The 22,719-nt window shown below is 36.7% G+C and overlaps 1 long non-coding RNA gene across 1 annotated transcript; it reads left to right on the top strand.

Annotated features, from left to right (window-relative positions):
• The first annotated feature begins 2,477 nt into the window (after positions 1-2,477).
• On the top strand, positions 2,478-12,965 carry LOC111941783 (uncharacterized). The gene is made up of 3 exons (XR_002870256.2): positions 2,478-2,541; positions 2,626-2,690; positions 12,781-12,965. It is a non-coding gene; the product is annotated as an uncharacterized LOC111941783 (long non-coding RNA).
• Positions 12,966-22,719: the final 9,754 nt, after the last annotated feature.

The following is a 22,719-nucleotide window of genomic DNA, read 5'->3' on the forward strand; positions in this document are numbered from 1 at the left end:
CAGTCATTTGAGTTTCTCGGCTAATGCACCAAATAATGTGGTGGGTTTTAGCGCTGGCTAAAATCACCAGCACACTTACTCACTTCTTGCTGTGAGATATGGATTAAGAGAAGGGCAAAACAGGCTTAAAACTTAAAAGGAATAAAGAAACTTTATTAACAGGACTACAAGAATTAGAAACCAGAATAAAACCTCCAGAACACCTTTCCTTCCCTTGCCCAACTTTTTTTCCTTTCTCAGTTGACACCATAGAGACAAAACCTGAGATGTTAAGGCAGTACCAACTATACCACAGTCTTTCATCAGTCCTTGTGGGGAGAGGAGTTTTCTTCTGTCATGCCATGGAGAATTCTCCACAAGAAACAGTTCTCTCGTGGGTTTTCATTTCTTCAAATAGCAGCTGTGACATCGTGACATTCCTCCCATTTTCACAGCCTTCCTACAGGTATGTTCATGGGCCATGAACTCATGGGGTATTATTTTAAGGATGAGTTATTCAAAGGAAAAGGTTCTCTCCATCTGTCTCTGTGATCATCTCTGGGAACAGAGCTTTTTTTCTTCTCCCTCCAGGGGCAAAGGATCTTCATCAGTTCTCATCTCTCTCTCTATTCAAGCTTCTCATGGGGTCACAGCTACTCCAACATCTGCTTGGCTTCGTCAGTGGATGCCTTTGCTCACATCTACAGTTAGAAAACTTCTTCCCCCACTACTTTTTTCATTAATTAAAGGAGATACTTTAGTATATCATTTTAGTTCATCTCCATGGTACTGCCAAAGGAATATTTCAGCTCTATTCAGCATCTCCTCACCCCTCTTCCATCTGAGGTTTGACTCCTTCTTTTACTGACCTTGATGTTTTCATGCTGTCTTTCTACTTGTCACTCTGTCCTTTTCTCTCCCTGGAGAGAGGATCAACATCTGCAGGTCTCATCTGTGCAGTGAAAGGGTTAAATCTTGCCCAATCTGCAGCAGTCACAGTGTTGGATTTCAGGTTGCAATGGTGCCTCCCTCAGCCCAGCAGCAGCTGGGAGGGGCAGGTGGTCCTGGCTCAGCCGGGAGCTGTTGGTGTGGGCCTGGGGGTAGGGCAGGATGTGTGTGGAAATTTGGGGTCAGCGAGATGTCAGCAGCCTCCATCCCCCGCCCAGGAGCTGTTGGGATCTGGCCTGGCCACCCCGCCAGGGCCTCATCAGAGCTTCTTCTTTGTTACCTTCTGAGGCTGGAAGCCAAAGAGGAAATGTTCCTGGGCTTGTGGGTTTTAAAAGTACGCATTCACAGAGGTGGACATAATTTTCAGTGGTGCAAAATGTTGTCATTTCTCAGAAGTGGCCAGCTGTTGGCCTTTCCCAGGCACAGAGGAAGCTTGCAGCAGCTTCTCTCAAAGAAATCACTTCTGTGGGTGTTTCTTAATTCTTTCCCCCAACACCAATCAATGTCAAACAACCACACTCATATATAGTATAAAATGTATTTATGGAGACTGTGGAAATAAAATAAAAAAAACCCAAAAAACTTACATTATGTTAGTTAGCAAACAATAACCATTTTAAAAAATAAATAAATAAATGAAAAACTAACTCCTTACCAGGTAAAATTAGCAAAGATTACTATGATACCACTACACTTCTCCTGCTTCATAGCAGTTTACAGATTTTTGTGACACAGATGATAATATTTGATTAATGCAATATCTCTGAAGATGGCTTTTTCCTTGCTTTAAGATGAATATAAATATAGCTGCATCTGATTTGTGTTGAAAAGTATCAAAGGTTCCAGGTCCAGCATAATATTTTAAAATTTACTTTACATTTATTTGCATATTTCTAAAATTAATTTCAAGAAATTAGTAAGATTTTCCATGTTTTGCACTACAGTGCCCTTTACCTTTCCCCCTTTCCAAAATTTCGACATGTTTTTATTAAACATCACCTCAGAATAACAGTATGTTCTCTGCAGCGGCGTGGCAGGAGCTGCCGAAACCAGCGCCTTCCCGAGAGCTTTGTGTCCAGGGAAAGGGATCGCCCTGCGCACCAGACACTCAGACACTGTGGTGGTATCTGAGGGTCGATGAGTGACAGGAGGGGCTCTACGTGTGCTATTCCTGCAGAGTTTACTGTGCCCACACAGATGGGAACCAGGGACAAGAACAAAGGAGGGCCCAGGGTTTTATACCGACAGGGAAGGGTGGAGCATCAGCTCTGAGGGACAATGGGTTGAGGCACAGGGGCGGTGCAGAGACGGGGTCAAAGGGTAACAACCGATCGGGGTCCAGGGGTGGAGTGACAGGGAGTGGGGACCAATAGGGAAGACACTGCAGGGAATATTCTGGAACTGGGGCGCAGAACGGGGATGACATAATTCTGGGGTGGGGACAAGGAATGGCGTAACTGGGCTGAGGTGACTTGGATGATGTAACTGAGGTACATAAAACAACAAAGGACTGTGGGAGAACATTCCTTAAATGGGGGTCTCATCCCAGGGCACCTCACAAACAGAATCTCCCACCAGCTCCTGGGATGAAATAGTTCTCTCCATTACAAAACAGTAATTATAGCTATTCATCTAAATCTCTCTCAATGAGTTTTGGAGCAGCTGATTTGACTTTACCAGCTCTGGTTTTTTTTGCAGGGCAGGACAGGAAGACAACAGAATTGCACCCACATTCAAAAATCATCCTACTAATTAACACAAAGGTATAGTGTTGCTTTCTATCTTACTTTACAGAGCTTTTTGAAAAAAAGTTTTGACTTTTCACTTGTTTGACCATTACAGAATATTTGACCAATGGTTTCATATACCTACCAATGTATATGAAATATATATATATAAAAATATATCAAAATATCATCTCTAGTCTGAAACAAGTCATGCGTCCTTCTCAAAAAAAACCCCCTATTTCCTAAACACATTGGAAATTAAAAACAGATACAAGATATACTTTCTTTTCTACTGCCATACCTTTTCAAATCTTAGTTATCCGTCATCCTCCCAGGCTAATAGAATTTCTGCTGTTCATCATTAAGTCACAGAGTGGCCTGGGTTGGAACGACCCATAAAGATCAATTAGTTCCAACCCCTCTGCTGTGGACAACACCTGTCACTAGACCAGGTTGCTCAGAGCTGCATCCTGCCTGGCCTTGAACACTTCCAGGCATGGAGCATCTATGTGAGGGTGGAAGAGGTTGCTATGGTTTCTTGGGATGCCTCACGACATAGTAATATCTAAAGAGTAATTTTTTTGAAAAAGTTTGGATCAGCACACTAAACTATTACAATAGGTGAACTGATGTTGAACATAACCACTATCTAGAATAGTGAGAGTTATAATTCAATTTAATTCTGTCTCTATCAGTTTAATCAACGTCTACAACTGATTTTTGAATCGGCATTGGGATTTCATTCTCAAAATCATATTTCTCCAGCTACTATTCGCTTAGCAAATTAATGAAGTTTGTGAAAAAGAAGTCATTCTTGACAAAAATGTTAAAGCATATCCTTTAATTAATCCATATTCTGCTGAAATACTTCCTGAAAATAATATTTTCCTTATGTGTTTAAAGAATATCTCTCTGCTCTATTATGTGGAAGTAGCAAACTGCTCCCTAACCACACTTTTCTTTGATTCCTATTATTAAATACAGACTTTGGTGTAGGTTAAGTATAGCTTGTCTGTCATACCTCTTATTATGGTCTACAGCAGCAACTTTCTTATATTTTTTTTTGTTTTGGCAAGACTTAGTATCAGATGTTGCATCAAACTGGTTTCAATAACATAATACTGAGAGTGATAGTAAAAGTAAGGGTACCAGGTGGCAGTACCAGGCATGAGTACCTTGTCTTGTGCAGTTTCTTCAGGATTTTAAATTAATGTACAAATAATACATGCATTTTTCAAAAAAAAAAAAAAAAACTTATGCAAGAGAATAACTTTAATGATTACTTTTGATGAAGTCAGAAAACTAAAACACTTAAGCCTAGTTACAGGGAAACCTTTATAAGTGCAATTTGTTATGAACACCATTCCAAACCTGTGTAGCTTAGATCCATAAAGATCTGAAACTTGGGTTTATTGCTATGCGCTTTGCACTTCAAATGGAACTGAATATATGTTACATAAAATTTGCTTCAGAGTGATCAGCAGGCTTACAGAGAAAATTTCACCTCCCTTCCCTCTTTGTCTTTTCCTAACCTTTTCCAAAATATTCATTCCTTCATCTACCATTTGTTACACTGAAACTCAAATTCTGAGTTTTCAATAATCACCTAACAATGCATTTAAAGCTCACAAGATAGTGTCACAGGACTTTGTTACCTTTTAAAATAAAAGTTTATTATGTACTCTTATGTATCTCAACACTAATTTAAACATTTTAAAAATATTTAACAGACTTTTTTTTTTTAGTAATTTTTGAGGACTAGAAGTTGTAGGAATCAATTATTCTTCATCTCTTTTTCTTGGTTTTTTTTTTTTTCTCAGTTTTGGGGTTTTTTTGGTTGTTCTGGTTTTGGTTTTGTGTTTTTATTCTTTGCTTTTTTTTGGTTTGGGTTTTTTTTTGGTTGATTGTTATTTTTTGTTAGAAGCATACAATCTCACTTAAAATAACAATGTGTTTATTGATTTTAAGAACAGATAAATATGGGTTTAGGGACTGTATAAAAATGAAGGGCATATGCTATGTAGTTCAGAAGTTGTTTGTTTGTTTGTTTGTTTGTTTTGCCCTGGGATAGGAATGAAGGATGTTATTGGTCAGCCTAAATTTAAAAGGATAATATGTCTCAGACTTTAAAATTATTTAACAATACTATACATATAGTGCATACAACATTTTAGTGAGAGAGGAGTGATAAAGAAAAATTTACTTGCTGCATAGTTATTAAAAAATTAAATAATGCAAGATTTACTAAACTCCAGAACCAGTCAAACCTTTCTGAATAGCTTTAGATTTAATTACAAAAAATTTGCCTTACAAAATGTTCAGTTAGGCTTATTTGATAACTATTCAGATTTCCTTTCTGTGTGATGTTTTGAATGTTTATGTCTCTACTAACTGCAAGCACCTTTGCTGTCTTCCTTTTAATTTGCATTTTACTTGTCTTTTTTGTTAGGGACAAGGAAAGGCAACAGAAATATAAAAAAACAGAATTTGCATGCTAGAATCATTAAAAGTGTTAACTATGAGTTTTATTATACAAGAAGTGCTTGTATATAACAATTGTATATAAAAATATTACCATTGTAAAAACTGTAAAAAAAAATTGGAAATAACAAAATTAAATGTTTGTTTTATCTTGCATACTCAACCTGTCCTGTAAATAGGAAGGAACACTGTTGTTATTGCTGTGTTGTTCAAACAACCACCACAAGATGATCTTGAATGAAGGACATACATTTTTAACTTGAAAATCAACTAATTCAATTTCTAAGTTAAAGAATATACTCCACAAAACTATTTCAGAACTTGGAAGCTATATTTAGGATTTGGTTTGTGGCGGCTTAATCAGCTACAAATATCTAGCTGTGGATTCCTTTCTGCAAAAGACAAATGTAACTTAAATTATCTGTCCTTCTTGACATACCTTAGAAAAAAAGGTGCCATGTTGGACTTCCAAAGGAACACAGCAAAACCAAATTGATTTCTCAACAGATTCCTTTGCTATATCCTAAGTAAGTTTCTGTGCCTTTATGCTGCAGACTGGAGGCCCATTAATACATGAGAATCCCTGCTGAGTGACTTTTAGTAGTTATAACATAGTGTGTCATGTATAGTGTGTTGCATACTTAAGAAATAAATTCAGAAATTGATTTGAAAGAGCTTTTTATATTAATATCATGTATCAAATAATTACTTCTCTCACTTCAAAACCATTGTTGCCATTTCTTACTCCATGTTTTTTTAAGCAATGCACTCTAAGGTCCAGGTGTCCTCTTTTGTATGTTCTAGAATAACAGCCTCTCAAAAGGCAGTATTTGACAGCAGTGAAGAGCAGAGGGGAAAGTGCCTTAAGGGAGATGAGGCATTTGAATCCACAGGCCATCTCAGTATGCTGTTTTTATGTAACAAATCTAAATATATATTCTGCATATTGCTACACCTGGGGCCCTTCATATCCTAGGGTGTCTGTAAAGTGTTGTCACTTCAGAATCACAAAACACACTGCACTGATGCCATTTAGGTTTTGCTTTTTTCCTTTTATATGCTTCCTGTATTCTTCACACATATATTTGTAGCTCTGTAGTCTATTGTATTAGTGACTAGTTTCCCCAGCACTTTTCCATGGCTTTTCTTTCAGCAGAAAGACAAAACAAATTCCAGAGCTCCAAGCCCCAGGAGCACAGCTCTGTGCTACCATGGTTCTTCCTGGGAACCAAGGCTGAGAACAACTTTTCCAGGTACATTCTCCTGGACAAAGTACAGCTAGTGCTGAAGGGGGGGCTCCAGAGAAGGGGCTTGACCTCAGGGGGCATTGCATCACCACTTGTCCTCCTAACTGGTGCTTTTTATCAATTATGATAATTTCCTAAAACCCATAAAAATGTACTCAGCCCTGGAGGGGTGAGATTTATGGGCATCTTTCCATAACTGCCTCTGAAGGCCTTCAAATAAAGATCCCTTTTTATATTACCTCCTTACTAAAATTATCTCGAGTTTCATTTCCAGGTTGGGGTAAAAGGCAACAGCACAAATATCAGTATTTTGTATCCCTTAATATTTTTTTGACCGTAAGGAACTGTATGTGGTACAGTAGAAGTAATCTTTTTTCCAGTTCTGACATCAAGATATGTTTTTTTAATGTCCTTTCTATGCAGTGTTTTCTTAAACAAGATGGCCTGTCAGGTTTACATTTTGTATTCATTTGTGAACAAGAGGGAAATTAAAATTTTCTATGTGATATATTTTTAACAACTAGAAACCAAGCAGCTGTAAGAGCTAGAAGAAAACCCAGAGGTCTTCAGGAGGATAAATGACTATGAAAGCCATAAATAACACATGGATAAGGCTACAGTAAGAGTAGAAAGAAGCAATCTAAGACATGTTGTAGAGAAATAAGCTGAAAATAAATTCAGAATAAAAAGAGAACTCAAAAATCAAAGTTCAAACAAGGGGAGAGTTCAAACTGGTGACAGGAATCCCAAAATATAGCCTGTTTTCTCTCTTCATATACAATACCTAAATTTCAGTTAACTCTTCTAAAGAGTAACTACGTTACAGACATAGGGGCAGTGGTATGATATAGGATTACTTTTTAAAAGTTCACTTCTCAAGTGAAATTAATTAATCAGAATAGAATTCTATGAACACATATGGGGCATTTAGCCAAGAACTATTTTAACCACCTGCTTTGTCATGCAGTGGCTGGAAGAAGATAGATCAAAAGACGGTGAGGTATCAAGAAGTCAACTCTGTTCTAGATATTAACTTACTTGATAAGCAATGGAATGCATAGGATGAGTCTGATGTAAATTTGCTCTGTGCACTAAGATCCTGACAATCAGTTGTAATTACAATTTTAGTTGTAAAAGTGATGGTTCGGGAGTGAACTGTAAGCAGTCCAGCACAAAAACAATACAAGAAATGTCAAGGTGAATATTTAGATTCTTTCTTCTTGAGAAATGCAGAATTAAGCCCATGATTACCTGTGTGTGCTGTTCCAGACCATGAGCCTACAACATCAATTCTCTCTTTACAGGCTAAGAATCATAAATGAACAAAACTGGTTAATCACCTCCAGAGTCAGTTGTTGATATCTTCCAAACTATTAGACCTAGATTTGCTGCTGACTAGGGAAGTTTTTGATAATTTTATATATTCTTTAATCCCTTAGTTTTATTGTTGGAAAGACATGACACTGACCTTTGACTCAGTATGAAATTTGATGAATTAAATTTAGCAGAAATCGTAAGGAAGGTTCCATTTCGGAAAAAGATCTTTTGGCTATGTAAATGCTAACATCACCTACAAAAATATTTACTCTGGTCTATCTGTTCTGGTCCTGAGAAATAAGGATATCCTGAATGATGGGATAGGCAGTCTGGGACAACACTAGAGGAATTTGTATGCAGTAACTTTCAGTGTTCATGCCTGGAGAAAGTGGACTTTAGTCCCAAACCAATTAAACTAAACTCTCATGCTGACCAATGAAGAGTACAAGAAAAACAAGTTTATCCAATCTTAATACATATGAAGTGGAATTGATATAACTCAATACACAGTATTGTTCTGCATCTTAAAATATAGTGGTGGCAGAAAACAGACCACAAATTAAGGTTTCCTTTATATGATATTTCTATAACTGTTCTCAGACCCCAATAATCTAATTAAATGAACCATACATGCTGTGGCCCATATTCTGCTTTTTGCATCTCCACTGCATGGACCATACTCTGTGAAACTACTAGATGTTTTAGAGGGTGGTTAACAGTCAAACTAGTTTTCAGATCTGACTGTTTTGGTTTTATCAAATCATTGTTATTGGAGTGAGTGGTTAAGATGAATTCACAGTTATTTGAAACAAGAGACAAAGACTAGAAGAACAGAAGAAGCCATCAGATTCCAGATTTGGTACTGTTGCATGATTTTTTTTTTTATTTTTTTTCAGTGCTGCAGTGAATTTCATTTGATGAGGGCATCAACACTGTAGCTTTCCAGATGTTCTTTTACAGCACAGAGCCATGATGCTGACTTCTTTATTTTAGGATTTCTGGAAAGCACATGCATTGCGGTTGTAAATAACATTTTAAGCAAGATAGTTCAGTGAATTAAATATATGGGCCATATATCTATAAAATGAACAGAGTTTTTCACTGATGTCTCTATGGTTTAAATAAAATTTCATAAAACTTCAGAAAAGTTCACATACACATAATTAACTTGAATGCTGTACTAAGAAAACATAGCTTTCATTCCTTCCAGTAATATCAAATATGTGAAGACTAATCTTCAAGTCAGAAGGAAAAAGAAAACATTTTGATTTTCTGTGTTTTTAGCACTGTCATGTAAAATGTTTTATTTCATATTTAAGCCAAGAATCAGAAATTTCCTTATCTGTTTTCTTTTTTTTATTCTAACTTTTACACTGTTATATTAGCAAATAAATGAAGGTGAAATTTAGATTGTGTCTGTCCCTCAAATAGAGCTCACTTTCTTAATAGAACATAGTTTTAATTATGGGGGTAGGCCCATTGCTTCTGTGCTGTCATGAAATTATTCTGTGTTGATGATTTAGTCCTTTGGAGCAGAAGTCATTTGAAGGTGACTGCTACTGTGCATTCTTGAGTGCAGTGATTTGTGATGCCACCACTGGGCTGTGTTTTACAAACATGTTTGACTCACCATGCACTTCTATAGATTGCTCCTCCAGCTAGCTGGGAACACCAGCAGAGACTTCTGGCCATGCTGAATATGGTTTTTCACAAAGAATTAGTGTGTGTGAGCAAAGGAAAATGCATCTGATACCTATGACAGCTAGTTGAACTGTTTTCCTAGCAGTTGTCTCTGTCTGCAATTTGTCCCTGGCTGACAAACTTTTTCCATTCTCTGTTCCTTGAGTCACTAGGCACAAGTAAAGCCATAAAGATTAGAGGTAACATGGTGTCCATAAGCATGGATTACTGCACTCCTTATGATGAAATACCTTTGAAAAGAAAACTCTCAGTCAAAGTAGTAGACTCTTTGAATATATTTTGGGTTTTTCCCAGAAATGTATTTTAACTATTTTTTCTCAAGTATTACTTTAAGTACTTTGAATCAAGGTGCTGTTTGTAACATAAAGATCTCTCAACAAAAGACAAAACAACCACCAACTAACAAAACACCATTCGGTATTTTTTGCTGCTCGCTAATCACATGCAAAGAAAAGTAATGTAAAAAGTTTATCAAGAGCTGTAGAAGATTCACATAATTTATATCTTTGTTTAGTAAAGTTATTCTATGACAGTATTATTTCTGCTAGCATTCAGTAATTAATGAATGATGGCTATTCTGGTTTAGAGTATTTTATTAAAGCTGCCACCAAGTATAAATGAAAACAGAATTATTACCTTTACATTATATGTAAATTGAAAAATTTTAATCAAACCAAAATTGGTTGTTGCCTTTCTATTCCCATTCCTGCTCCTGAGAATAGAATTGCTATTACAGTATTATCTTACCTTCTTCTACTCCTAGGTTATTTAAAAGGTTTTCTAGCAGATTTGATTGTTGGCAGATGTTTGACATTCAATTATTCTGGCAGGAGCTAAAATCCTCTGGAGTTTTTAATATATAACTGTAAATATGCATACTAAATTAGACAGAAGTTTATGCCTTTAAAGTGAAATACCCCAAAATTATCTTAGCATTATTTATCAGCTTTCTTATTTGTATTATCAAAAGAGTGATGACTATATTCTCCTAATAATAGATGACTTAAGAAATGAGAAATATATGCAGTTGACATCTGATTATCTGCAGATAAATCTGTTTTGGAGGTAGCTAACAGTTTGGAGCCCAGGCAGGTACTCTGGGAAGAAATGTACTCTGATCCTCAGAGCTTATTATTTGATGTCCATTTTACATTTGGGAGACCAGAAAACTTAATTGATCTTCACCCCAATTGTATCTTCAGGTTTTTTTAGGCTGACTTAATTTATGGGCATGGCCTAATCCATGCTTCTTTATTTATCCCTGGGTTACTTCCCTGTGTCCTGGTTAAACAGGAATTGAATGGCTTTTTGTCAAGATGAATTAAATGTGTATGCATATAAATAAATGATTAACCCACAAAATATGCATTGAAAAGCCTACCTTATTTTAAATCATTTAATATATAATGTTTTACAGCTCTATATACAAAATAGAGTCTCATATTGCTGATACAAACAGCTCTTTGGAAAAAAGTGAACATTTTTATTTACAGGCAACTTAATAAAAGGCAATTTCAATTGCAGTTTCAGCAACAGAGAAGATTAAAATGAATGTTAGGATCTGTATTTTTTAGCTACCTTCTCATATCTGTATTTGGAAAATTGAAGATCTTTTGTAATTAAAGATTATTTTATTTTCTTTTACTGGACTCCCATCTTGAGAGAATATATTCTTCAAGCTAAATGTGATAAAGCACCAATAAAGCAAATTACTTACATTTCTGTCCCAAACTGGAGGCTATTTCTCTCTAGATTTTGTTTATTTTTATTTTAATGAAGCCTATGAATTGTTACTGTTTGATAGATTTCAACTTATTTACAAGAGGAAAGTGTTGGATAAATATATTTTGGAGGAAAAAGGCAAAGCCAATAAAGGTGAGTCTGAAAATGACAAAATATAGTGAATAAATCTTGCATTGATGTTGAATGTTCAATAAATTCTTTACAAGAAAAGAAAAAGATGCCAATGCTCAAAATCAGCCCTTCTGTGAAGAACTTCCTCCTAATATTCAACTCTTGTGGTTTGACACTGGCCCAAGGCCAGGCGCCCACAAGTGTGAGTGCTCACTCACCCTTCCCTGATACAGCGGGGCTCAGGAGAGAGAAAAATGTAATGAAGGGTTCATGAGTTGAGATAAAGACTGGGACAAAACACTCCAAGGGCAAAACAGGCTCAACTTAGAAGTGAAAAGTGAATTTACTACTATTCAAGGCCAGACTGAATGGGGCCCTGAGAAACCTGGTCTAGTGACAGAGAGTTGATGATCACAAACTACTCTGTCATTCTGTGATTCTATCTTTTCGGAGGCTAGATCATTCTTTCACGTGAAAAACCAGGAAAAGAAAAGTAGATGTGGGATAAGAAGTACTGAATTTTTAAACAATTCTCTTCAGTTTGTCTCTGTGTTGCTCCATTACAATTAAGAGTAAAATAGTCATCCATGTTTCTACCTCTTCCCCGTTTCCACACCTGTATCTCAAAGATCTGACAAACACTTTACATTTCAGAAATTCAGCTCTACTCTGTAGTCAGGTTGTTTTTTTCAGCATTATGAGGATGATGCATCTTTTGTCCTGTTTGGTAAATATCTCCACCCTGACTTTTTCCCTTCCACCAATAATCCTTTCAGATATCCTGATGCATGTATCTTCAATATAGCAGTGTAAACATAATTCTAGATAAACCATTCGTTTTTAACCAATTATATATGTGTTAGCTGAAAGTACGTTTTAAAAATAGAAGATTTTTTTCGTATTTAAAAATACTCATACATTTAATTAAAAAAAATACATATAAATAAGGATAGTTTAAATAGCCTGGTTAAATATTGTTTATATACAAGCTGGGATTCTGTTGAGTGACTGTGTAGAACTCAAAGGGGAAAGTTTGGCATGATCTTGTCCAAACTGCTTCTCATAATGGTTCCTAGACTGCTTTTTCCCCTCAATAACTACAGCCTAGGAAAGAGCTAGATAGGGTACTCCAAGAAGAAATGACAATTTTGTCATTAAGCTGGATTTTGATCTTCTTCCCCTTTTGCTCTTAAACATGGCTCTATTCCTCAGTGAAAACTGGATGCTTCCCAGAAAACTGTCAAAGCCATTTCTGCTGACTGGCAGACCTTCTCAACAAACTCTTCTTCACCTCTTGTGTTTCAAGCAGGGCTGGTGGATCACAGAATTTTTGTTGTCTGCAGGCTGGTTAGGGACCAAGCTACAGCTATTTAAGCCTAATTAACAGGGCTTAGAGCTAGAAGCTGCACAGCTGTGTACAGATGCAGAGTTAATTATTTCAGTTTCACATAAATGGGGTTATCATGAGACAAGTAGCATGCAATGTAAATATCCCAGCTCATACATCCATGGTGGTCTCTTCACAGACCTGCACTGGAGCCATTGTGAAGACTTAAGGCCCAAAGCAGTTACGCAGTCGAGCATGTGTTTAAGGATGAAGGATGTGGTATCCTTGGGAGTTCTGCACATCATCTGATAGAGGCTTTCAAATCCCTGGCAATGCATAAGGGATGACATCAAACTATGTTAATATACTGTTTGTATAACCAAATATACTTGTGATTGTGATTATTAGCACAATGAAAATGTTGTAGGGAGAAATTACTGGCACTGGTAGACAGTTAGCAACCTTCCCAGGTCATTGAACTTAACATTTTAATGTGTGAGACAGAATAGGTCATTATAGGAGATACATGACCAATATAATTCCTGCCCTTTCTTAAAAATATTTATCGTTCAGCACACCAGTGATTGAAATTTCAAAAATTACTGCCTACAGACAAAATATTCTTATTTTCATGTCTCACACTTGCTAAGCAGTAGTAGCTGGTGTTGTCATGTTTTAGTTTTAATTTTAATTTTTAAATTTTAATTTTAATACATTTAATTCAATATAGTTCAATATTTTCTTTTGAGATTTTGCAATGCAGTATTCACAGGTAGTTTGATTAAAGGATATTTTTCGATGTATTTGAAGAGGCTTATGATGTAGCCATTATTCTTTAGATATCCATTATTCCATTATTCTTTATATATCAACAAAATAACAGACAGTTATCTAGCCTTTGTTAGCATGTTCAGATAGTTCTAGACATTCCTGCAGCGTGAAACACACATGTTCTATTGAAAATAATACAAATTCAGGGAATGGATGATGTTGGCAGGAACCTCTACCGATCACAGAATCACAGAAGCAACAAGGTTGTCAAAGACCATTGAGATAAATAAGTCCAACCTACAGCCCAACACGACCTCGTCAACTACTACATGGCACAGATTGCCATGTCCACTCTTTTCGTAAACACCCCCAGCAATGCTGACTCCACCACCTATGTGGGCAGCCCATGCCAATGCCCAATCAACCCTTCTGTGGAAAAGTTCCTCCTAATATTCAACTCTTGTGGTTTGACACTGGCCCAACGCCAGGTACCCACAAAAGTCACTCACTCATGCTCCCCTGATGCAGCTGGGCTCAGGAGAGAGAAAAATGTAATGAAGGGTTCATGCATTGACATAAAGACTGGGACAAAACACTCCAAGGGCAAAACAGGCTCAACTTAGAAGTACAAAGTGAATTTATTACTAACAAAATCAGAGGAGGATAAGGAAAAAATAAGCCCTTAAAAACATTTTTTCTTCCCCCAACCCCTCCTTCCTTCCTTACCATCATGCAGGGAGGCAGGGCATGGGATTTGGTCAGTTCATCACCCGAGGTTTTCTTCTGCTGCCCAGAGGTAGAAGTTGCTCCCCTGTGAGACCGTGGGGTTTCTCCCACAGGAGACAGCTCTCTGTGAACTTTGGACTCCAGTGTGGGTCCAAATCTTATGAGCATCAGTCTCCCAAAACTGCTGCAATGTGACTCCCTCCCACAGGCACACAGTCCTCCCAAAACTGCTGGGGTGTGGGTCACCCTTCCACAGAGTGCCACCCTCCAAGGACAGGCTGCTCCAGCCTGGAAGCAGGGCCCTCTCTCCTCCAGGTCTCCCACTGGACCACAGCCTCCTCCAGGCATCCACCTGCTCTGGCATGGACACCTCCCCACGGGCTGTGGGTGGATTTCTGCATCCCCCATGGATCCCCAGGGGCTGCAGGTCACAGCTGCTGCACCATGATCTCACCACAGCCTGCAGGAGAATCTCGGCTCCAGCATCTGGAGCACCTCCTACCCCTCCTTCTCCACTGGTCTTGGTGTCTCCATGTTGTTTTCCCTCACACGTTCTCACCTCCTCCTCTTCTCTGACTAGACCAAAATACTGTGCAACCCTTTGGTTTGATTTTCTTAAATATATTATCACAGAGGTGTTACCACCATCTCTAACTAGCCGAGGCTTGGCTAGAGGCATGCCCATCTTCAAAGCCATCAGGGATTGGCTCTGTTGGATGTAGTGGAAGCTTCCAGCAGTTTCTTACAGAAGCCAACCTCTGCAGTCCCCCTGCTACCAAAAACCTAGCTGTGCAAAACCAACACACCAACCTAAACCTTCCCTGGCACAGCTTTAAATTGTGTCCTCTTGTCCTATCAGTGGGAAAGATGCCAGCGCCTGCCTGGCTACACACTCCTTTCAGGCAGCTACACAGTATGAAAAGGTCACCCCAAGCCTACTTTTCTCAAGCTAAACACCACCAACAGCCTCAGATGCTCCTCACTGAACCTGCTCTCCAGACCCCTCACCAGCTCCATTGCCCTTCTCTGGACATGCTCAAGTGTCTCAACATCCCTCCTAAACTGAGGGCCCAGAACTGGACACAGCACCTCACCAATGCCGAATACAGGGGGAGAATGACCTCCCTGCTCCTGCTGGCCACACCAGTCCTGATCCAGGCCAGGATACCATTGGCCTTCTTGGCCACCAGGGCACACTGGCTCATGTCCAGATGGCTGTCAATCAGTAAGATTGTCCAGTCTAGCCTCTCTCTTTAATATTACAGCTCCAGCTGTAGCAACATGTTGCTACGGGCTGTACAAATTCTTTTGGAAAGCCATGCTTGGGTTTTACCTCATAGCAGAGTGGTCTTTTATATGCTTAACTGGAACATGCTTTGCCCATTGCCTCTTCTCCTGCCACAAGGTACCAGTGAGACATGTCTGGGTCCCTCTTGTATCAGATATCTAAACGTGTGGATAAGATTCCTCTGTAACCCTTTCTTCCACAGGTTAAACAGCCTCCCTTTCAACTTTTCCTTGTATGAGCAATGCACAAGACCATTCATTATCTTCACATTCCTTCACTGGACCCTTTCCAGCATATCATCTCTGATGATATGTACTGAACTCTGTGTAATGCCTGAAAAATTTCTGTTATTTCTCCTAAAATCAAAATTTTAAATCTTGCTGATCAAATGTTAAGCAAAAAATCTTGACTTAGGCTGTATGTCTTGCCTCTTTCTCTTTGGAGGTTTTATGGAAATTGTTAATGGTATTTATCCTGATTCTGCTCAGGACAGGGTTAATTTTTGTGGTACCCAGGAGAGCTTAGGGAAATGGAATCTCTTTCAGGAAGAAGTGCTTCCTACTGGTCAAACAAGTGTGATGGATGGAGCAGTGGAGTAATGCTTGTTTGAAGCTGGAGGGTGTGTTTGTGTAATATTGGTCTGGAGTTGCAGCTGTGGGGGAAGTGTGGCAGAGGGAGCCATCCAGTACTGCCTGTTGGTGCAGTTTCCACAGTGACCAACTGAGTTTCTTTTCTTGGACCCTCTGTCCTTAGTTTTGTTGCTGTTACTGTTAGTTTTCTTACGTCATTGCATTTCCTAGTAAACTGCTCTTATCTCAATGCATGGTCATTACAGTTCATGCCTCCAATGATCCTCTCCAGCTTTCTCTTTCAGAGAAGAGAGGGAAGGTGAGAGAGAGTGAATGAACAGCAGTGTGGTTTGGAGAGTTTCAGTGGGAGCACTAAACTGGGGAGTATGATTCCTAAACCATGGCATATTTCTCCATAATTTATTAAAATATATTAAAATGAAAATTACTGTCATGAAAAGGGATTACTTCTTTTTCAAGTCCTCTCTATCTGCAAGGACCTTTTGCAGATCTGGTCAATTATTATTTTTAAAATGGTCAGCAGTTCAATATTCATATATTTACTTTTAAGTACTTAGTCTTTACTCATGACTTGTCCTTCTCTTCCAGTTAATAAGTATCTGATTTAAAGGGATCTTCAGCCTCTCAGAGCCATGTGGTATAAAATGTGATTCACTGGAATATAGTATCTCGCCAAAATCCATCTTGAAAGGTAGTATTTTCTGTGTCTGTTTGTATGCTACTTTCACATTTTCTTCCAAATTGTTCAAGTTATTTTCTAGTTCCATAGTTTATCAACTGTGCATTGCTCAGGATTTGTGAAAGTTTATATTCTCATCCTTGGAATGGCAGTTTTAATGTGTACTCAATCACTTTAATGACTACTTGTATATGATACACTGTCAGGGACTCAAACATGTTTATGCACATCTAGATTTTGCCTTGTAAATAATTATACATTAATTAATACCTAATAGTATTTTTAGTTATTACCATAATCTCTAACAACATTTTATTAATTTTTCTAACTTTTTCCAATTATACTGTTCTGCTGAGTCTGAATATGTTTCTTTTATATATTAACAGTTTTATGTTCTTTCTTACTGGAAAACTACATCAATCTTAACAAATGCTGGCTAAATGCTTCCTATGGTAGCCCCTTGAAAATTCTTGAGCCATAACTTAATTTAATTAAGATTTCAGAAGAATTATCTGTATTAACAAAAGTTTTACTGTTCAGTAGCTTTAGTAAAATATTAAGCTAGAATTTTCTGTAGTGTTTTTTCTCTGAATTAACTGGTACAATTCTGAGTATACCCATGAGCAATCCTGGACTTTTACCTTAATTCTTAACTGTAATATCGCTCCAGTTAATAATCTTATGATAATTATATAGTGAAAGAGATTCTGGTTTCCACCCTTTTTATTTTAAACAGTACAGGGCATAGCTTTGACTAATTTTAACTATGACTGCCTAACCTAAGCACAGTGGACATTAACCTGACATTCTTAACAGCAGAGGTGTATAAATTTCATAGCTTGTCTGAACACATGACATGATATAATTGCTTATCCTTAATTGGCTTGTATCATAGTGTAGAAACATTAAAAAGAATTGAAGTTCAGTTCATTTTGGACAATTTATAGAAAGAGATTTCAGAATCTGGCATTGATCATTGTGTACAAAAAAACCCCCCAAAACTGAAAATCCCTGATGAATAAAAATCAAAGCAAGCATCTCAGCCGCCAACTGAACAGCAAATAATTTTTCTTTTCAAAAGACTGATGTCCTCTTTCCTGTCTATGAAGACAGCCCTATTCTTAAGAAAGGGTAGATTGGACAAGAAAATAAGTATTTGTGAGAAGAACTTTATTCAAGCCATGTTGCTTAGATGAATTCTTTTTCCATTTATGCTTCAGCCAAGTCCAATTAGTTTGCTAACATCCTAAATTGCAGAACATTTAACAAAAAGTCAACCATCAAAACTAATCTATATTAAAACAGTGTTAAATGGGTGGGACATGCCTCTTTTTGTTTGTATGGGGAAGCTTGAGTTTTATGCATTCACCCGAACAGAAACAAATAGTAGTAGGGAGTGTTAGTGAACAGACAGAGAGGAAATAATTTTAATTGTCAGTTCACTAAATTTTATCTGGGTAATCATAGTGGCAAAAGGGTTTGAGATAAGTAGAAATCATTATTGTGATAATAAATAATGATAAATTATAAATGTTAAATATGATATGATATTATATAATTAATATAAATAATGATAATGATAAATCATTATCAGCTTTGCAAAGGAAATCCTTTTTAAACTCAAAAGAATAGAGAAGTACATTTTACTTCATTCATCTAAGCTTTTTATAAACCCTGTAGCTGCTTTTTATATATGGTAATATGAATGAAAACAATAATGGTTATGAATAAAAAGACAATCATATGGCCAAATTGTTATCAAGAATGTCTTTTAAGAAAGTAACTCCTCCATCTTGAGATCATATTTTTTTGCACATAAATAATGTGGCTATTTTCAACACATTTTAGCAGAAAAACTGGTTCTGTGGTTTAAAAAATTGAGGACAAATTCTGAAGGTTGACAGAGTTACAGACTAACTGTGTGGTCTTTTCATTTCCTCTCTTTGGATCATTTGCAACAGTAAGTTTAATTCCTTTAAAAAAAATTCTCAGAGGAATTTTTTGTTTGTAAAAAAGTAATTGCAGGTGGCTAAGAGCTAATTTTTTTATAATCTACTCCTGTACCAATATCTCACATGTTGAAGGACTGTCACACTAGGTTTTTTGGCAAATATCTCTCCAGACGTCTCTGCAAGGACAGATAGAATACTTCTTGCTAATGGTGAGATCTAGTGAACCAAGATACATGTTCATTCCTTCTTCAAATGGATAACTTTAAAAAAAAAAAATCTATTTTTTCTCAGGTATTCTCTTCCACCTCATCCATTTTCCCTCATCCATGCCTCCCCCAACATTTGATGTGTGGGGTGGAAACCAAATTTGAATGTATTTATATGTTATAATCAGTGGAAGCCGAATACAGTTTGAGTTTTCAAGATAATTATTATATTCAAATATTCAATTATATTCAAATATTCAATTATATTTCAATATAATTATTAGTTTGGCACACACACACATTTATATATACATACATATCAATATGTATATATATATATGTATACAGTGACATACAGATATACATATTCCTATATTTGCAAAATTCCTGGACTGATATTGAACAGGATTTTAAATGGTCAAGAAAGTGATTTTACATTTACATTTTACATAGTCGAGTTACATCCATGAGATATCATAACTTCTTTGCAAGAAATAGTGCAATTTCAGATTAACTTAATGAGACCTAAGAAATGGCCTCTTAAACCTGGGAGAGCTTCACCTTAATTTGAAAATTTTGCTTTGTGAAGAGATGCAAGTTTCTAATCAGTTCTTCATAACTCACTTTAAAACACTTTAACAAAGCTAAACACATCGTAATGGCATATTTAATGAAAATCAACAGGATATAAAAAAAGATTATGGAAAAATATTATTAAATATAAATATAAAAGGGAAGCTTCTGTCTATAAAACAAAAAGTCCTTTTAGATTAAAAACTGAGAGCCAGGCTGCACTAATTCTATCAGCTGCCTTTCATACAAGAATTGAAAATAAGACAGAGCACAGAAGTCCTGATATGCATACAATATTGAGTTAATAAATAAATTTGTTCATTACAAATAGAACTCTTCCAAGCTGAGAAAATTTGGTAAATTGATAGTTTAGTAGGAGTATGGCTGTACTTAAGAGGTTTCTGATGCAAGTGATGATAGCATACCATTAATGTTTTTGTCAGAATTACAGCCTGAAACCAGTAGTATGTTCAAAAATAATATACAGAGCAAATAATATCCTCTGGCAATGATAACTCATTCCTGGAAACATGGTATCTTTTAAGTAAGGGTTACTTTTTTCACAATTGCAATTATTATAATTCTGAGAGGATACTGAAAATTTAGAATATCAGTCTTCTACTGACACACCTGATTTGGAACTGTATTTTATAATGCCTTCTCCTTGCCATTCTCTTAAATATTTATTCTTAGTAGCATATAATCTTAGAAGACTAGATTTAATTGAAAGCTGAATTAAATGTTCCTTCTTGGTATACAAATATTTTAAAGTACGCTAAAATATTGCAAAATAGACACAAAAAAGAAAAGATACTGGAAAAAGACACAAAATATATTTTAAAGTGCTGTAGACAAGTGAAAATCCAAGTGCTATTCAGTTTTATTATTCTAGTCACCTAACTATCCATTGCAGTGAAAAGATTTATGTGAAAGTTAGATTTAAACTTTTTAAACAAAAATTATTATACATAGTATTTTTGTTCTCCTTTAAGAGCAGAAAAGAATTTTTTTTTAATTGAATTTAAGACCTCATTTTTTTTTCTGAAAGTTTTAGAGAAATTCATTGCATTGTCCTCCTGCACTTCCATCACATATCATAAATATGACTGGGCTTAATAATTCAGGTAAATTTTCAGTTTTGTCTTCATCAGTTTTGTTAATAAAAATGGATGCCAGCTTGTCCTTGAGTATTAGTCAGTGTGATGTTCAAAAAAGTTAACATATAAATAGAACAGTTGTTAAAACCAACTTCATTGCATAGATGAGCAAAGATGGATGGGGCTAAAATTTGAGAATAAGAAGAGGTTTTATTCACATGTTAAGAGAAGTCCATTATAGCTTAATTGTAACATTAATGCATGCCTCCAACCCAAAGTTACCCACCTCCGAGGTATGACCACCCTTCCCTGGGCATGTGCTCTACATTTTATTGACCAATCAGTAACAAAGGTATGTGTGACTAGAGTAACTCAAGCTCCACCTGAAATAGTAAAAGTTAGGTTGAGCATGGGGGAAAAGTTAGGCAAGGCTTCGTCATAACTACTGGAATCAGTCGACAGCCTTTCTTCCTTCCCATAGGGAAAGAGCCATATTGGGTAAAAACCACACTCTGTGTGTGCTGAGTGCTTTCACTGGGGGGGTCAAACATTGTCTGTATGTTGCTTTGAATTAGTTTTTGCAATTAGGTACTGTCTCTGGAAATCCTCAAATCTTAACCTGTCACAATTCTCCATTAATAAAGGGTGTAAATTTTTGGTGTGAGCCCTTCATGGGCACTCGCAGCTGGTGTGAGCAGGTAACAGTCTAGAATAAAGTGGGAAGACCCACTGAGGGTCTCCCTTATGCTGTCAGCGTGTCCCTGAACAAGTCAGTCCAACTGCCCTCCAATTCAGAGAAACTGTTCAGAGAAGGGTGCCCCTAATAGGGTGCTAACAGACTGGCTGGGCATAAGAGTCTTGGCTTTCCTGAGACACTGACAGACAAATCAGGGCCAAGGCAATCTTACATTTTAATGTGAAAATAGAAAAAGTCATGTCTTGGAAGTTGCAGAATGAGATTAGGTAACATTAGGTTTTGATAGAGAGAGCCTGAAGACATGCTGAAGACATGGAAAAATGGTACAAGAAAACCAGGAAAAAAACCTGTATGTGAGCAATAAAGGGTAGACAGGGGGATTTATACTCATATGGGTCTCTGAAAAAGAGTATTTTGAGGATGCGCAATTACACTGGTTTGTAAGAACAGGGATGACTTTGCTTTTTCTTCTTTCATACTCTCTATTCACTTATCCTTGTCATACACAACTGACTTCATGCCTGCAGCTTAATTATCATTTATCAAAACTCCCCAGAAATGCTCCAGTGGTGCGTAATACAGGTGTGGTGTCTCAAGTGACTTCCTATTTTTATTTTTCTTTGACTTACACTAGTGTGCCATGTGAAAGTGAAACCTAAATGGAGAATTCTCAAGCTTCCTTTCAGGACTACCAAACAACATGCTAGAGTCATCAGCATGGCTTTCAGGTTAATTTGCCTGTGCTTACTCCCTGTAGAGACCATCACCTGCAATTGCTAGTAACACTACATATATCTACCTCTAGGAAGTTCACTTCACTTCATCGGCATCTTAGACCAGCATCTTAAATCAGGACTTTTAAATAACAGTATATATGCATTGCATTTATTCTAATCTACTCCCTCAGATAAATTTTCCCCTTAATTGTCAAATGAAAATAAAGTTCTTACACTGTATAAGCTGGTTTTCCTGATTTAGCCTGCAGTAGTACCCTGGTTTCTGTTACTGTACCCCTCACTGTATATTGCTCACAAAGTGATTTTGGTGCTTGTAAAATATATTACTTTTTGAGGAAATTTAAATACTTACTAAATTAATTCCATCTTAAAATGCAGCAGTAATAGTCTAAACCAGTGAGTGATGCCTCAATAGCTCTGAAACACATGTGTGGTGGGAACATGTTGAAACTAAATAATGTAGTCCAAAGCAAAGCTGCTGAATATTATGGAGTGTTGAACATTACAGCTTAGTTGTAGTTTGCTACAAACAACTTCAATCTGTCGGTTTGTCTTTTTTTCCACCAGTTTACTTGCTAATATTCAGGAAACAAAGATCTCTCCATGGCTCCAGTATCTTAGTTTCCAGTATTACTCTTTCAGCTCATTAATTTTCTGATGATAGATGTCTTTGAAAGACTAATATTGTAAGATAATGCATTAGACAACTGCTGATTTTTTAAATTTAGACATCCTTAGCAAACTTTTGTATTGTCACACATTACCTTCCAGGATATCCAACAGTCTATCAAAGAGTTTCTACTGTGGATGGTTCAAACAATT

Source organism: Cyanistes caeruleus, chromosome Z (assembly GCF_971803275.1).
Source record: "Cyanistes caeruleus chromosome Z, bCyaCae1.hap1.1, whole genome shotgun sequence".
Lineage (NCBI taxonomy): Eukaryota > Metazoa > Chordata > Aves > Passeriformes > Paridae > Cyanistes > Cyanistes caeruleus.